The following is a 6,505-nucleotide window of genomic DNA, read 5'->3' as shown; positions in this document are numbered from 1 at the left end:
CGACGCGATGTTAAGTAAATGCATATAATATAATACATTATTTCCTTTATTGTCTATTTTGGGTCATGTGATTTCTATTACATCATCTGTTGTGTTATGTAATTTATTTATTTTTATACATTGGATTGTGTCAAATGTATGGAATATAGTAACTATCATAATTCATGCTGCTGTACTAGAATGTTAGTTTACTTCCTGAAAGGCGACATTGCATTCTGCCGTTCAGAGCCGGAGTAAGATCCATAGAGACCCTAAGCACTTAAAAGATTTTGGTTCCCGCAAATATATATGTAATTCAAAATATAAACAATAATAAACAATAATATAAATTTTATTTTTTGAAAATGAAACGAAACTAAAAGCAAGATGGAAGATAATGCTTATTTTTGTATCCTTCCACTTTATATTTGAAAAGTTATATTTGTATTCTACTGTGAAGGGACGTGGCTTAGTGGTTAGGGCATTCGGTTCAATTCGTGAGTTCACTTCCCGGCGACGCATTGTGTCCTTGAGCAAGACACTTTATTTCACGTTGCTCCAGTCCACTCAGCTGGAAAAAATGAAGAGTATTTGTATTTCAAAGGGGCAGTTGTCACACTCTGTGTCACGCTGAATCTCTCTGAGAACTACGTTAAGGGTACACGTGTCTGTGGAGTGCTCAGCCACTTGCACATTAATTTCACGAGCAGGCTGTTCCGTTGGTCGGATCAGCTGGGACCCTCATCGTCGTAACCGACGGAGTGCTCCTTATATTCTACTATTTTTTTTAAACTGCAAAGTATTTTATCATTTCCTTAAAATTAATCGTAGGTAAAACATCCGCTTCTATACTTCGTAGAGATAAAGCATCCCGAATATTATTTTAGCAAGTTTAAAGTGATTTCTTTTGTGCTGTAAACCATTTACATTTCTATACTGCCCCACCCCACTTACCTTGATGTCCTAAGCACCTACTTATTTTGCTTAATGGTTAAACTAGCGCTGGTACTCATACTCAGGGTGTCCCATTTGACGAACCATTTGCATAAGTCAACGCATTGCAAATTTTTCTGGATGTCTCTTCATTTACTGTTTTCAAATCAGCCAGAAGTAATTCTGTAGGTGTTTCCACAGCGCCACATAGCCAGCGAGCTCGTTAGTCTCAGTCTTAGAAAGAAAGACATTTTGGCTTAATTTAATTCTAAATATAATCTGCCACAATATAAGACATGATACCGACTTGTTCGTGATGAGAAGCGTTCGTAAACCGAAGTTCCACAGTATATCAGTAGAAAATGAAAAACGGAAACAAAATCGGTCTAACAACAGAGCAATAAAACAAAATGAAGAATAAAACCAAGCAAAACAAATCAAAGAAGACTTCAGGTTGTGTATTTTACGACACATTTCTTATAATTTTTTTTTCTTTTCCTGTTTATTTTATTAAATTTTTTTTTCATTTTCCCCCCATGCGCTTTTTAACGAATGACTTAAAACACGCAGGTATAAAATAATAAATGTAGACGAAAAAGGGAGGGAGAGTGTGGAGGTATATGGGAGGGAAGAACCTTCCAGCAAAAGCGGAAATCTCAGACAGGCTAGCTTAGAGATACATACCATTGTTGTTGTAGTTGCTGCTGGTGTTTCTATTCTTCTGTTGTTGGATCATGTTTGTGATTGCAAGAAGGCTTCTGGCTGTGTAACAGCATCGGATGAACATGTTTTGGCTCACCAAACAGCGAGGTGGCTTCCGGATAAATACCAACACAGGACGAGCGCGTTCATTCTTTTTTTATACAATGAAGTCTACAACAGTAGCGACAACAACAACAGCAGTAAAACAGCTTAACGTGTTTGTTCTAACACCATCTAGCGAGCAACCCAATAAAAACATCGTACATGTACACGTTCATACCAGCAAACATCTCACACACACACACACATTTTCGAACTTATATAAATATATTATGTGTGCACGAGTGTGTTCAGTTTGTTAGAAACTTTAAGCTATTAACACCGCTGGCCACATATCTATCTATCTATCTATCTATCTATCTATCTATCTATCTATCTATCTATCTATCTATCTGTCTGTCTGTCTGTCTGTCTGTCTGTCTGTCTGTCTGTCTGTCTGTCTGTCTGTCCGTCCGTCTATCTATATATGTATTTTTTTCTTTTATTCGTTTCAGTTATCTGACTGAAAAAAAAATGCGCGCTCGCGAAAGGAGGGGTGGGGAGAGGACTCGGAAAATTCACATCGTCAGTCCATGGCCTTTAAACTATAGCGAGCGTGCATTTTTTTTTTTTTCATATTCGTTTACGGCAAGTTGTTTTACACCTATTACACTATTTTTCTTTTGTTTTTGTGCTCGGGTCAAACGCTTTAGTTTAAGCAAAGAAACAATAAAAGTCTGCACTGTAAATGCCTTGATAACTCTTTTCTTAAGATGAGAAGTGCTTTGACGATCGAGATTTTCTGGAGTGTATACCTTCATCTCTTCTGACTAGAGACCATGTATAATCTCCCATCATAGCAGTATCCCATCGTCCTTGGTAACTTCCTTCCATAGTTGCGATGTCCTGATGAAATCTCTCACCATGCTCCTCACTGACATCACCCAAATTTTCGGGGGAAAAATCTAGGTGAAAGTACAAAAAACGAACCTTTAAGGACATACGACAACCCATTTTCTGGAAGTTTTCAATAAGCTTTGCTACCAGCTGTTTGTAAATAGGATCCTTGGGATTTCCTAGGAATCCACGAACTGCATCACGAACTGCACATCAAGCGTCTTTTTCAACTTTTGTCATCGCTCTTTCCAGTTTCTTCGACTTTAATATTGCATTTACTTGAGGCCCAACAAATATGCCACCCTTGATCTTAGCCTCAGATAGCTTTGGAAACATAAGACAAAACATGCTTACCAGCCACATGGTTTCGGGTTCAGTCCCACTGCGTGGCACCTTGGGCAAGTGTCTTCTACTATAGCCTCGGGCCTTGTGAGTGGATTTGGTAGACGGAAACTGAAAGAAGCCCGTCGTATATATGTATATGTATATATATATGTATGTGTGTTTGTGTGTCTGTGTTTGTCCCCCCACCATCGCTTGACAACCGATGGTGGTGTGTTTACGTCCCCGTAACTTCGGCAAAAAGAGACCGATAGAATAAGTACTAGGCTTACAAAGAATAAGTCCTGGGGTCGATTTGCTCGACTAAAGGCGGTGCTCCAGCATGGCCGCAGTCAAATGACTGAAACAAGTAAAAGAGTAAAGAGTAAAAAGAGTATTATATGTATATAAATTTACGCACACACACATCTATCTATCTATCTATCTATCTATCTATCTATCTATCTATCTATCTATCTATCTATCTATCTATCTATCTATATGTGTATCTTCGTGTCTGTGTTTGTCTTCCACCCACCACTCGACAACCGATCTTGATGGTTTTACGATCCCGTAACTTAACAGTTCGACAAAAAGGATTCCACAGAATAAATACCAGGATTCTAAGAAGAAAAAAAAAGGTACTTCAAGGCCATGCTCCGGCATGGCCGCAGTCTAATGACTGAAAGAAGTGAAAGCTAAAGTAAACGTGAAAGTATGTCTGAAGACAAAAATTGATGAAGCCGTCATGACTGGAACGAATTACTTTTGACCATGGACCATCTGCTCGGTTAAAGGTGGCCTGTGGTTAAATAACAAAAGCAGCAACGTCAACAACAGGCAGCACCAACAACGTCGATAGAGTTAGTGTATATGAATATAAATTAATGTTCATGGTGAAGATGGTGGTGGTGGTGGTGGTGGTGTTGGTGGTGATAGTGATAGTGGTTATGGTGGTCGTGGTGGTGGTGGTGTTGGTGGTGTTGGTGGTGATGATGGTGGTGTTAGATGAAGGATGGGTGGACAATAAATCAGCCGACATTTATGATTTCACACTTGGTTATCTTGGCGCAAGGCGGTGATGGCCGGGTGATGGCGGCGGCGGAGGCAGCAGTGGCAGCGGCAGAGACGGTAGCGGTGGCGGTGGTATTGGTGGTGGTGGTGTTGGAGGAACACCTGAAGTCGACATCTAAAGAGGTTATCTGAGTTATTGATGGAAAGGAGGTGGTGGGGTGGGAGGGTGGCTTTCAGGCTCCCACCATGTTTGTGGAGTGGCCATTGACAGAAGCGGAGATAACAAGAGAAAAACAAATAGTCCGTCGACTTAGACGTCACCGTCGTCGCCGTGGTTGTCACCGCCGTCGTCGTTGTCATCGTCGTCGTCGTTGTCATCGTCATCATCCACGACATTACCATCACCAACATCATCATCATCATCATCATCACCATCATCATCATCATCATCATCGGTATCGGCGGCGTCCTCATCATAATCGTTTGCGTCATCGTCATCATTATCGTTAATATTATCGTCAGTTTCACTATCATCGTCGGCGGCGGCGTTATCGTCGTCGTTATTATCATCGTCATCATCATCATCATCATCATCATCATCATCATCATCATCATCATCATCATCGGTATCGGCGGCGTCCTCATCATAATCGTTTGCGTCATCGTCATCATTATCGTTAATATTATCGTCAGTTTCACTATCATCGTCGGCGGCGGCGTTATCGTCGTCGTTATTATCATCGTCATCATCATCATCATCATCATCATCATCATCATCATCATCATCGTCATCATCATCATCGTCATCGTCATCTACCTCACCGTCATCACTGTCGTCATCATCGTATCGTCATCTTCACCATTACCATTAGCATAATCGTCGATACACATTGCACGCACACACTTATGTACATGTGTGTGTGTGAGTGTGTGTGTGTGTGTGTGTATCTGCGTGCGTGTGTGTGTGTGCTGCGTGTGTGTGTTCAAATCCGAAAAAGAGAAAAGATGAAAGAAAGAAAAAGAAGAGAATGTTAGGGAAATTTAACTTAGAAACAGCTAATTAGGGAAACATACAGAAAACGTGTGTGTGTGTGTGTGTGTGTGTGTGTGTGTGTGTGTGTGTGTGTGTGTGTGTGTGTGTGTGTGTGTGTGTTTTGCTGAAAGACAGTCTGTAGATTTCATACAAGAGTTGGATAAGTTCATTTGCTGCGAAGAGTGAAGGATATCGCTAATAATGCAGTTGCTGTTATTGTTGTTGTTGTTGTTGTCGTAGTTGCATACCCTAGCTCAACCATATTAGAGAGGCCCTAGAATATTAGATGTTCAAGATATCTCTTTTTCTCTCTCTCCCTCTCACTCACTCTTTATGTCTCTCTTTCGACAAATGTAACTAGAACTAGATTATCTAATATACACTGTGTGTGTGTGTGTATGTGAGTGTATGTATGTGTGTGTGTGTGTGTGTGTGCGTGCGCCTTTCTGTTTATGTCAGCTCCAACACTACTTCACAGCCAGTATTGGTTTTGTTTACAATTGCTCTTTTGAGTGGGATAAATAAACATACAAAAAACTCAGGAGCTAAAGTAGTGAGATGAAATATGTACAGTGATGGATATGCGATCATGAATTAAAATATATACTGAGACCAAAGTTGGTTATGCGTTCATATTTAGGCGTGTTCTGTATTTTTCGATAAATAAATTTTCTTTATTTAAACGTTCTTGTACCGAAATTGTTTCTTTGCACTGGTAGATGGGGAATACTGAAATTTGGTTGGAAATTCCCTGCACATATCTCTGTGTTCACTGAAAGATACCCATCCATACCTTGGGAAACGGATTTGTTCCTTATGCAGTGTGATTCTCCGTTTACGTGACTTACTTGTCTGTCCTATATAGTTGTGTCCACAACCTGAACAAGTTATAACATAAATTAAATTCTCGGATGCACAACTTGTTTCATTTTCCTGCACATTTTGTCTGTACAGCCATAATGTTTATTCCGTACAAAACACGTGTAATGAGCCTTATTGCATGCACGCAACTTATACTTGTGTACATGTACAATTGTGTAACATGACATTAGAGGAGCGGTTCCCAACCATTTTTTGCACCATAGACCGGTTTCATGCAAGACAAATTCTCCATGAACCATACGATCACATGCATAACAAAGCTCAATAACGTGCATAATATATATATATAATTTGATTATTATATATGTAATACCATATATTACATATATAATACGTATATAATGGTTTCAAATTTTGGCACATGGCCATCAATATTGTGGGAGGGGAAAGTCGATTAAATTGACCCCAGTAGTAAGCATTTGGCCTGACCTGCTAGCTCACCGCCTTACAATACATATATAATGCAAAAAAAAAAAGCAAAAAAAACACTTTATTGATTACAATAGTCAATAAAACAGAAATAAAATTTTCAAAATATATTTTTTCTGTACGGGCCGGTACCAAATGGTTAATAGCCCAGTACTGGTTCACGACCCGGTAGTTGAAGACGTCTACACTAGAAGATAAGTGAGCGGTTAATAATAATAATAATAATAATAATAATAATAATAATAATAATAATAATAATAATAATAATAATAATAA

This window comes from Octopus bimaculoides, chromosome 14 (genome assembly GCF_046866305.1).
Source record: "Octopus bimaculoides isolate indiv1 chromosome 14, ASM4686630v1, whole genome shotgun sequence".
In the NCBI taxonomy this organism is placed as follows: Eukaryota; Metazoa; Mollusca; class Cephalopoda; order Octopoda; family Octopodidae; genus Octopus; species Octopus bimaculoides.
This window is presented reverse-complemented; position numbering follows the sequence as displayed.